Below are 12,356 nucleotides of genomic sequence, written 5' to 3' on the forward strand. Positions count from 1 at the left end.
AGGGTAGACTAGAAACGCCGGAGCTGGATTTCTCTGCAGGTAGAAAGACAGTGTCTCTTCTCAGCACGTCGAGGAGGAGGAGGAGGGGCAGCGTCCGCGGGCAGCTTGTATCTGCTGGGCTCTTGCAGGGGACGGCTGTTCAGCTCCTAAGTTCACCACACCATCGTTCGCTAGTTAGCAGCGATAGCAGTAGCGATAGCAGCTATGGTATCATCAGCATGACAGCTTCTTCAGCAGCAGCGAGATAGCTGGCAGCATCAGCTTCAGCAACACAACAGCAAACAGCTATTGCTTAAGGCAACGTTGGTAGTATTTATACCTGAAAGGTGCCTTGTTTGAAGTAAGTTTTTGGACATAAGACGTCAATAAAGATGTCACTAAGAAGTGATCGTCTATCAGTGCTCATTAGAGTTCTATTACTAATCAAAACACAGCAAGCGGGGATTTCCAGGTTGCTGAGTTTTTATCTTGTTGAAGAACTCGGAGTGTTAATCTAGGAATCTCAGATAGTAGCTTCTGCTATGTCATTGCACTAATTGGTTGCAAAGGAAGTGGCAGAGAAAGCTATTCTGAAATGTGGCTCTGTTCGTGTGAGGCCAGAGACGAGTTTCTGAATATTGCACTTGAATGGTTATGCCAATATAAGGAACAAATGGATTTATAGCCGAATAGGGGCATAAGGTCACAGTATCGATCAGGGTCCTAGATTAGCACGCAACACCCACTCCACGAATTCATGTCCATCAAATTACTAAAACTAGAGCAATAAGATGCAAGTGTAACATTGCCCACCCCAAAATACATATATGCATTTGAAATAGGCGTATTTGTAATACGTGAAAATTTAGGTGCTGTACGTTTTTGAAGCATAGAAATCATTCAAAAATTATAGCATATGAAATCAATAAACGATTATGCAAAAAGAATTACACATGAAATATCTCTGAAACAGAAGAAGGGCGAGATAATTTCATCACATATAAATGCATTGCAATAAAATGTGCTAGAGGCTGGTGTAAAGTTATTATGTCTCTGGATGTATTTAGAAATAGAAGTTGAAGCTTCTGTTCTCTATGAATAATTTTACTTTAAGCAAAGAATTTTTCGTGCCAGAAAAAGGTGAATATTAAAAAGTGTTCAATTCAAAAGAATTATTGCTTTAACGGGGAAAATAGAGTTCCAACGCTTTTAGCAGTTTTTGTTGTTCAAAACTGAAGGCCGAATTCAGAGTTCATGGGAACGCTGTGTGTCGGAATGCTTCTCCAAAGTTATTGTTTCTGTTCGGGTGAGAACATCATGTCAGACAGGCTCTCAAAGAATTGTTCTACAAAATCAGGTGACAGTTCGACCAAATTCGATAGTGCTGTAACTTGGCAGGTGTGAGAATGATTGCTGTCATCAAAGTCGGGATCAGCAATGCTCACAGAAGGTCGTACCTGGGTGATGTTGCTTTTGTCACTCGCTCCACTGTTACCACCTAGTCGTAGCACAGGAGTCTCAACGAATGCCGTCATCAGGATTGGTAGCCGCTGGGAACAACACAATGCGTGAGCCGTTATCGGACTTAGCAAAGTATCAATATCCATTGGTACTGCTGATGGAAGTGAAAGACAGATGTCCAACACGCACTCATCTCCGCATAGCATACATCGTAGTACAGGTAAGGTGCAATTTTGCCATATCGGTCTGAATGAAAGAAACCAGGTCATGTTTAGATCTCTCAGCCTGGCCAATCCAAGGACTCTAGTTATTCTGTCCCGGTAGCGGATTGCTAGGATTGTCTCTTCCATTCCCATAGGAGTCATGTCTGAGCTGTGGCTTGCCATAACGAAGCAGGAGGGTCAAAAATAAAATCCCTGCTACAAGTCCCAAAAATAGGGGTATGCCGCCAAAAACAGAGTGGACAAAATTTGGAACGATTCCCAGAATTGCTTGAAATGGTGTTAGCAGTCCCGTAAAAATCGTCTTAAATATGCCTGGGATGCCTGTGGCACTAGACATGTTAAGGAGTTGGCTCAACATTTCTACGAAATGCACGGGCAATTTGTTGATAAAAGGTCATGAACCTCCGTAGCTGTCCTTGCAACTAGGAGGTCATACGTCTCTTTTGATGACGTTATGGGCACTGTTGTCTGTAAAAACACAGACTTCATTTTCCTTAAAGTATCAATTCGTATAGAAGAGAAATGCAGACGAGGCCAGATGGGAGTCTCTATGTCTCCAGGCCCGCTCGGGAACAATGCTTGCATACAGCATTTGACCATGGAAGTTACGCTCACGAGATAACTTTTCCCTGGAACAAGGCCACTACATCTGTGATCCGTTCTTAGAATGTAACTCCCATTCGTGAGTTGCATAAAGAAGGGCTCTATCTGAGTTGCAGGTGTGACAAGGTTGTTAGTATTACCTTCACAGGCTCCACGTAAATTAATACCCTGGCACAAAAGTATACCGCTTAGTGAACGTTTACAGTTTTCACCACTAAGAAATACATTTTTGTCGCTGTCACTATAGCATGAATGTGTGTATGGTAATTTCCTTGCTGATTTAACATATCCCTTACCCAATCGTTCATACTGGCCAGTAGGTATGTATTCAAGGTACTTTTTAAATCGGAAAGTTGTTATCGGAATAGTGATAATTCCGTGTATTATCCATTCAATGACAGGACTTTCTGACATTGTCAATGGTAATCTCTCAAGTTTTTCGATGCTCAGGATTGTATAGTCTGGTCCTTTCTGTGCCAAACTGATTTGTTTATCAGTAAGGTTAAAAATGGAAAACAATGACGTTGTGTTGATTAAACGCCAAGGCACATAGCCTGAAAGAAGATTTTGCAGCGTCCAGCCTAATTGTACAATAGAACGTAATTGTGACTGGCCATGCTGTAACATTAGCAAGTCTCTGTCTATTATGTCAAAGGCAGAAGATTCAATATTGTCCAACGAATATATTCTGGAGGACAGAGTCATTAACCCATTGTCCACTACAGAAAGTGATTTTTCCAAATGAATACGATCAATTTCTCGTATTTTTTCTGCGGTTTCAATTTGTGTGACTTTCCAAGCCTCGTTGTACGCAGCATAGATACTGGTCGCTATGAAACGCTTTTGACGCTGTTTGCGTGGTCCAAGAATGAAATCGCGCAAATCACACCATCTTTAAGTAAAGATAAGTGTTGCTTAATTTCAGCCAGTGTGGATGATCCTAGCCATTCGAGGCAGAGTTTCCCTACACTGTATGTTGTTACTATCCCTGGATGTTGTCTCTGGGAGTATCTAGGGTCTTGTCTGGTCATTTTTAACCCCTGTGTTTTGTTCAGGAATCTATCTTGACAGTTGTTTGTGTCAGTAGGCCAGATTAACCACTTTTTCCAATCAGGATGTGTTCTGTTAAAATGTAAAATTTTAGTTACGTCTATCTCAATATCTGTTGTTGCATTTTCAGGTATTGGTTTTGGAATAGACGGTTTGTTTAGGTCTTTGATCTTAGCTAGGCCAAGACAGGATCTTTGGTGAATTGTGTCATTTAAAAACATCATTTGTTCTGGTATCATGCAGGTTCTGAATAGTGCTTCTAGGCCTTGTACCTGCCAATCTTTCGTACCCCAAATAGTTTTTGTTTCAATGTTATTTTTCCAATAATCAAAACCAAATGTCATAATTTTTTCATAAAATGCTTCTGAATATATTAATTTAGTGTTTGTCAGCATTGTTTTCATTCCTGTTTTATCTAACAGTTTGTAATAAGACGTTTCTGCATCACTTGGGTTAAACCCTGAGAAGTACTTGAATTTCTCAAAGAATGTTTTAGAACTGCTTTTAGGTAGTGTAGCACAATGTTCCCATTGATTATACTTAAAAACATTTCTAGGCTGTGCAGATTTATGCAAATAATGATCGCCATAATGTGTAAAACAGAATAACTGTTCATAACTAGACGAACCTTGTAAATAATCATGTTCTGTGAATCTAGCTGACATTACTAAATCAGACATCATGTCATTAATACTGTCAAAGTCCCAATCATCAGAGAATGTACTAGGTTTTACAAAGTCACTTAAGGAAACCTTCAGTTGATGAGGATACTTCAGGATCTCATAGTCAGTTTTCTACCATACTACCCCACCGGGTATTGGAATGGCTGTGACATTTACTGTTGACAGTTCTATTTTCTTCACGTGGGATGATCTGTGTGGTTTGAGGACTAGGTTGATGTTCTGACTTGCTGTGTCCATTCAATTGTAATAAACTTTCCTAAAATTAAAACTAAAATTAGGCATAGTAGGAGTATGAATACCCCTGAAATAATCCAATGCTCAATCAACGGTGAATCCAGATATAATTCTTTGATTTGTTGAAAGAGTTCCGTTTTATTTTCTTTAAAAGTCATTTTTGTTTCTGGCATCACTTCGGGGTCGTTTTGATCTTCAGAGAAGTTGTCGAAGTTGATGAAATAACCAGAGGCAGTTCTGTCAATTGTTGGGATTGTTCTTTCAATCTGTCTTTCAGTAGCACTTTCTGATGCCACATTATTGTAGACTTGTGTTTCTTGACGAACTGTTTCAATCTGTGTCTCAAGAGGCACGAGTTCCATGGCATTATTGCATAGTCCTTTCCTGTGCACTGCAGGCTGATCGAATGTGATTAGTCTTTCAGTTTGAACCTCTTGGATTGTTGCAAGTTTGGGTATTCTGTTGTTTCTCGGGAGTCCACTGGGCCTACTGTTGATTATAGGCCACATGCTTGTGGTTTTACCAGGTCGATAGATACAACTCTGTTCTCCTTTTTACCAGCAAGGGGCGGTAGTACTACTGATCTTGTTCCGGTGACTGCCAAGACAGGTACTGCTTTTCTGTAAGAAGGCCCAAATTCCTTCTTCACCGCGATTTTTTCTCTGACTAGATCCCCAATCTTTGGAATCCAGACAGGCCTTGCTGGGGCTGTTGCTTGTGGTGCCTCGTCAGTGGTATCTGCCTGTTGCTTTAACTTTATGTTGCTTAAGGATTTTCTTGTTTCATTCAGTTCCTGTAAAACAGCCAAACGATCTTTGATGTCAAAGTCTGTTGTTTTTTCTTGTACCACTGATATCTGACTATCTAAGTCCTGAATTGTCATTCTAATTCCGAACAATAGTTCGTATGGGCTGAAACCTTTTAGAGATTTTCTTGGCAAATTGTTAAGACTGGTTTGACCCACCCAGCGCCTGAACCTAATACCTTCGCTGTTATAGATCGCTTTATGTCCCGTTTTTTTCTTTCTACCACACTATTCCCTTCGGGGTGCGACGGACAAGAATACCGCAACCCAATTCCCATGCTGGCCATGGCCTCCTTATAAGCTCGAGAGCTGAAAGCAGGACCCTGGTCAGAATGGAACGTGGTAATTGCGTATGTGCCGATAAAGACTCTCAGATCTTTTATAACCGTTCTGGCGTCAGCCGAGCGCTTGGGGCCACATCTTTTAAGTGTGTTTAGCCTTAAGGATGTACAATGGGACGCGCTTCTCTTCTTTGATTGCGCAGATAGACCGCCTTATGCTTTCTATTAGGGCTTCTGACACTACACTGGCCGGTTCTCCACTGCGATCTCTGTTGCAGTCTTCACAGTTTTCTGCAAACTCATGAATGCCTTCACTCATTTCCGGCCACCAGTACTCTGATTCTAATTCTCTCAGAGAGTCCCTTATTGTTTGGTGTCTCAGACCCAACCCCATATGTGCTTCCTGTAATAGGAAGCCCCTCCGGTCCCTATTTGGAATTACCCTATCCCCCACTCCAGGGATTCGAGCAAAAGGAACGGAGTTTGCATCGATTACGTATGCATAATTGAGTGGATAGTTCACGGGCAGTGCTGCACAGTCGCCTTTTACGGTCGTTTTTACTGCCAGCATGGTTTCCCCGTCTATGTATTTTTCTGCATGCTTTTTTGTGGCTACGGAAGCCGGTTTAGTTGCTTCCGCTGTGGCTGTATTAGCCAATGAATTCCCTGCAACGTGAACGCCATCACGTTGATGACTCAGTGTATGTATCACGTGAGTTTTTTGTAGTTCTTTCTGTAAAAGAGCTACCTGTTTCCAGAGCAATTTATGCTTTATTGTGGCACCTGTGTCATCTTTGTAATCGTTTTTAATCCAGCTCTGCAGTTTATTATTGTAAGAGTTGACGCATAAATGAGAATCACACACGATAAGTGTCGGGAATTCACATTCTGCATTTTCGAGCGCCATCTTTAAAGATCTGATTTCAGCTCTCTGAGCCGAACAGTTTCTTACTGATTCAGTTTTTGTTACTTTCGGTCTGAATTTACCGCACAGCCAACGACCTTTAACAATCACACAGGCTGCATCGTAGGATTTGCTCTCTACGTTGAAATGCTGTACAAATCTATCTGTATAGATTATACAGGCGTACTGTGGGAGAGGCAGAAGTTCGATTGGCAGAGGATATTCTTCTTCATATTCTAAATCATTCAGTTCTTCGAATTGCGGGGCGAAATAGTATTTCACCTCTTCTGCTCCTAGAGAATCTACACACTGTATCCATTTCGGATCCAGTGACACTGTAGGCAGGTTTACTGGGCTGAATAGCGCCTCGAAGGCGGATTCCGCTGTGAGGATATTAATCCGTTTGCCGTGTGCTAGTTCTCTTTCATTTGCTAATGCAATTTGCACTGCTCTCACAGTTCTTTCTGTGTGACTGAATGTTTTTTCTGCTTTTGTGTACAAGTGAGATTTGTAAGTTATTGGTACCGTTTCTCCCTCATTAGATGTCAGGTACGTGAATCCGCATCCTCCTGGGATGACTCGGATTAAAAAATCGCGTGTGTTGACACGTGTATCTAATTTAGTTTTAGCTAACATGTCTGTTTGCAGTGATCTCAAAATTTCTGTGTGTTTTTGAGTCCAAATGATTTGTTTAAAATCAGGTTTAATTAGTTCGTAAAGAGGTTTAACCTTCTCTGCGTAATTTAGAATGTAAGTTCTTCTGAAATTCAGAAAACCTAGTATGGATTGTAAATTCTTCAGTGTTTTTGGTGCTTGGAGTACAGCGCACTTCTCTAAGAAGTTGTCCGCTAGGCTTTTTCCTTCACTTGATAATTCGTATCCTAAAAATAATACTGTCAGATGGGCAATTCGAGACTTTTTAAAGTTGAATTTGTAACCCTCTGCTGCGAACCCAAGTATAATGGTGTTCACTCTTTTCAAGTGAGTATCCAAGTCGTCTTTTGTGAGATAGATATCATCTACGTAAGATAATGCCTCATCATCATATATTTGTAGTAACTCTGTTACTCTAGCTGAGAATAGTCCTGGGCTGTTCTTGAACCCCTGTGGGAGTCGACAGAAATTTTTCTGCGACCCAAATGCTGAGAAAGCGGTCAAGTATCTGCTTTCTGGTGCAATGTTTTGACAAAAGAAACCATTAGATATGTCTAATGTTGTTTTATATTTTTTACTAACTATGTTATTCATTAGGGCTGCACTATGCGAGTTTTGCACTGCAAATGTTTTGCAACATGCATTAAGGTGTCTGTAGTCCAAAACTAGACGATATGAATTGTCTGGCTTGGAGACAGGAAACAAAGGATTGTTCATTTGAGAGGTGCATGTTTCAATCACCCCCTGGTATTCAAGTTGATCTAAGATCTCCCTGACTTGTTTTTTAGCTTCTTGCTTAATGGGATACTGCCATTGGGCAGTTGGTTCACTTTTTAACTGGATTTTGTGAGGAGGTGAGTCCTCATCCCATCCTACATGATTTTTATATAATGCCGGTGCCTGGGCTACTGCCCATTTCCTTGCATAAGTATATTTTTTGTGAATCGGAATGTGATTCGAGAAGGCAGGCATAATCATTTCTTCGCCACGAGGGCACTCCCTGACAAACTCTGGGGTCCAATCTTTTTCAGCTAACAGAATATCATAGCCTTTTGAGAGTTTGTCCCAAAATAGACCCTTTATTTTCCTAGTCTTATCACCCTCTATTCGCAATGTTATTTCGTATATTTTATGGGGCTCGCTAAGCCTGGTGTCGGCAGTTTCAACCTGAATGAATTCATTTGTGTCCACTGTCTCCAGATGACTCATCAAGATCTTGCGGGCTATACTGATTTTTGCTGCACTGTCTAACATTGTCTGTGCCCACTCCCCGTTTTTCAACTGTGTCCTCAGTATTCTCGGCATGGTTGATTACTCTAATACTGGCTACCTTCTTTTTTGGAAATTGAGATTTTTTACTCTGAGCAGGTTCCTTGTCTTTGGACTTGGTGTGCTCTCCTGGGTCTGACCGTCCTCTTCTTTCCGATTTCTGCGAAACTTTGATATCTATCAGGTTTTTTCAAATTATCCCTATTTCTAAGGTTATATCTTTTCTCAGAGGGCTCCCTCTGGGGAGACTGGTGTTCTTGAGTCGGAGTTCTTTCCCTCCGTCGAGGAGACCTTCCTCTGGACTGGAAAACTTTTTCCTTGGGAGTGGATTGTTTATTTCCATCCCAGCTCTTTTTAGGAGTGTTTAAATTCTTTTTAATAAATAATTTTTCAGGATTTTCGAGCAGTTGGGGCTTTACTGGTTTTCACCCAAGCTGTCTCTACCTAATTCTTCATAGCATTTTTCTATGATTTTGGCATGCTCAATTGGCTGATCTGTTATATCTGTTTCCTTCAACTTCTGGCGGATCGCCACAGATGCTGCTTCCCCCTTTATGTTGGCTAATAATATAGCCGAGACCTGCTTGAAGTCTTTCAGTAACTTCATACCAAGAGTTAAAGCGGGCTCAGGACCGTATTCATTTTGAATCTGTCTTAGTACATCTGGTATTACCGCCATTGACGGAACACCATGTGTTTTTGTGTAACTGGAAGCAAAGACTGTACCCCAAGTGTCACAGTCCTCCATGTGTGGTGCGATTCCCATAGGAAGGCAGATTGTCAAGATTCTGTGTTTCTCGATAGGGGTAGTATCCGGAAATACTGCCTCTATTTGAGTGATTTTCTGTGCTAACCAGAAAGGAATTTGTTCCCGTTTTACGGGTGTTTTACCAAGACATGACTGTATGTTCTGTGGTGTGATTTTATTATTTTTCCCCTGATGAGGGGTCAGCTGTGGTACATTAACAGCTGGTTGGACTGTTGCAGTCCGCATTACATATTGCACTAATTGCCTATGTATTTTAATTAATGTTTTTAGCTGTACTAACAGCTCTTCTCTAGACATTTTTGCAATGTCCGGATGTGGTGTGTAGCTGGCTAGAACCGGCCACGTTGCTCCTAGTCTACCTAGTGGACCGAGCCTGGTAATATGACCATTATGTTTTAGGGCGCCATTAAACCCGAGCAGGTACTCTTGGAATTTTAGTGGGATTTCAGTCTCCTCGAAAGGAGCGTACTCTTCCGGTGGTTTCTCTATTTTGTAATAGTGAAACTCTTTTGTTCTAGCGTTTGCCGCTGGAAAGTTTATCCATGAATAGAATGCCTCTGTCTGCCGATATTCGTGTGCCTCTATCACGAAAATTACTGTACCACCTTGTGGTGTCAGTCCGTTTTCTATAAGTTTTAACGTTATAGATTTTCTTAAATGTGCCGGGATGATTATTGCACCCGGTACCGTGTCGTCGGGACCCTGCTGAGTCGCATCTGCTGCGGCCCCAGTGGTTCCGTTTTCTAAGTCTGACATTTTATAAATGCAGGGTTTGCAGAATAGGTCTCCAAGGAGACAAAGATTAGGTGCACAATATTTTGGAACACTGTATCCTTCAACGTTGAATAAACCAGAGCTTTACATAGGAATCTCTTCCTACTGAGTTTGGGCGGATTTTAACCTTTCACCCACTCCAGACGTCTATTGGAGTATTTACGGGAGAAAGGGGTCTGTGTGAAATATGCACAACTGAGTTACTCTAACGTCTTGCGTTAGTTTATCGCCTTACCAAACGTTGGGCGCCATGTAGTGTAGTTCCTATTTTCCCAATAGGCCCTGCGCATTGGAATAACATAAACCGTAGTATCGACGTAGAAGTGCGGATCTTCCAGGCCTCCACTGACTATGTTAAACTTAATTGGGTTTGTTACCAACTAGCTCAGAGGTCACTGGAAACTTTCTTGACTGAAATAGGAAGTGATCAGCTTCCCTGGCACAGCCAAGAAGGGATTCAGTTTTCCAACAACCGTGCAACATGACAACTTTGCTCCTCAGATCAAGAGTCAATCTCTAGGGTCGTGTGAAACAATAGACAGTTATTTTACTCAATCAGGTTGGTGCAGATTACTTTCACAATATGTAGAGAATAGAGAGACGGGCGTTTGTCAATAAAGGGTAACATTTATTGAACAGTCTTTCTTCTCATACAAGAGAAATGAATTGCCACAATTGCAAGACTTGTTATTATAAAAAGTACGTACAGTAAGATAAGTATTGCGAAATAATACTGTAAAAGCATTGATATGGTTTCCTAGCCATACAATGGTTTAAAATGAATAAAACATATATACATTCATATATACATTCGGCTAAAATACTCAACTGGTGCTTCTAACTACGCCTACCCCAGTGTACCTGACCTAAGCCTAATACTTGGGAGGGGAGTAAGTAAGTAGCTTTAGTTTAAGTTGGTTTTGCCAAGGTTTGCTTCAAGAATTCTCTCTAAGGGTTTAGTCAACACCATACCTCTGGAATAGAATGATGGAGGTCTGGTATCTCCTTCAGGGACTCGATATCCCAGTCACCCGCAAGGGTAGACTAGAAACGCCGGAGCTGGATTTCTCTGCAGGAGAAAGACAGCGTCTCTTCTCAGCGCGTCGAGGAGGAGGAGGAGGGGCAGCGTCCGCGGGCAGCTTGGATCTGCTGGGCTCTTGCAGGGGACGGCTGTTCAGCTCCTAAGTTCACCACACCATCGTTCGCTAGTTAGCAGCGATAGCAGTAGCGATAGCAGCTATGGTATCATTAGCATGACAGCTTCTTCAGCAGCAGCGAGATAGCTGGCAGCATCAGCTTCAGCAACACAACAGCAAACAGCTATTGCTTAAGGCAACGTTGGTAGTATTTATACCTGAAAGGTGCCTTGTTTGACGTAAGTTTTTGGACATAAGATGTCAATAAAGATGTCACTAGGAAGTGATCGTCTATCAGTGCTCATTAGAGTTCTATTACTAATCAAAACACAGCAAGCAGGGATTTCCAGGTTGCTGAGTTTTTATCTTGTTGAAGAACTCGGAGTGTTAATCTAGGAATCTCATATAGTAACTTCTGCTATGTCATTGCACTAATTGGTTGCAAAGGAAGTGGCAGAGAAAGCTATTCTGAAATGTGGCTCTGTTCGTGTGAGGCCAGAGACGAGTTTCTGAATATTGTACTTTCTGGTCTCCTTTGCTTATGAATGTTTTTAAGGCATTAATACTTGGTCCTATTCCGACCTCTTGGAAAGAGGCCGTTTTGGTTCCAATTTTTAAAAAGGGTAACAAACATGATCCTAGATGCTACAGGCCAATATCGCTAATAGATTCAACATGTAAATTGATGGGTAGGGTGATATTGGCAAGGTTGGAAACCTGGGCTGAGTCTTCAGGTGTAATTGTGGACTCACAATACGGTTTTAGAAAAGGCAAAGGAACAAACGAGCAGTGTTTGAACCTTGCTTTAATTATGGGCAAGTACATGGGTGCCAAGAATGGTTCTATACACTTGGCATTCATGGACTTGTCCAGCGCCTTTGACACAGTATGTAGGGACAAACTATGGTGCATGATGGACTCTATAGGTTTTGAAGAACCACTGGTCACTCTGCTCCGCAGGTTACACACTGCCACAACGGTTAGGGTCAGATATGGCCGTGGTGGTGAGAAATCGAAACCCATATTATCCACTGAAGGCGTCCGACAAGGATGCATTTTAGCACCCTTCTTATTTTTGATTTACACAAACGGCCTAGAGGGTTTCTTGCTAGAAACATCTGCTGACTTCCCAAAGATAAATGGAAGACGAATCCCAATGTTGTCTTACGCAGATGACACTGTTTTAATGACACTTACCCCTAATAGTATGCAGATCACTTTGGATGCTTTTGACACATTCATGGGTAAACTAGAATTAGGTGTAAATTTTACTAAATCTTTTGCCATGACTTGTGGTCCAAAAAATGTAAAAACGCATAAATATGTGGTGAAGAATGCCATCATTGAGAAGGTAGATAATTTTTGTTATCTGGGTAACATCTTTAACAAAAAATTGAGCTGGGAGCCCCTGCTAACAGCACGGGTTCAGAAGGTTGCACAGCTAATTGAAGCTCTCTTCCGCTTTGCCAGCAAATTAGGCCAGCGACGTGTAGCAGAAATGACATTATTATACAAAGCTAAGTGTGTTTC

Source organism: Lissotriton vulgaris, chromosome 8, assembly GCF_964263255.1.
Source record: "Lissotriton vulgaris chromosome 8, aLisVul1.2, whole genome shotgun sequence".
In the NCBI taxonomy this organism is placed as follows: Eukaryota; Metazoa; Chordata; class Amphibia; order Caudata; family Salamandridae; genus Lissotriton; species Lissotriton vulgaris.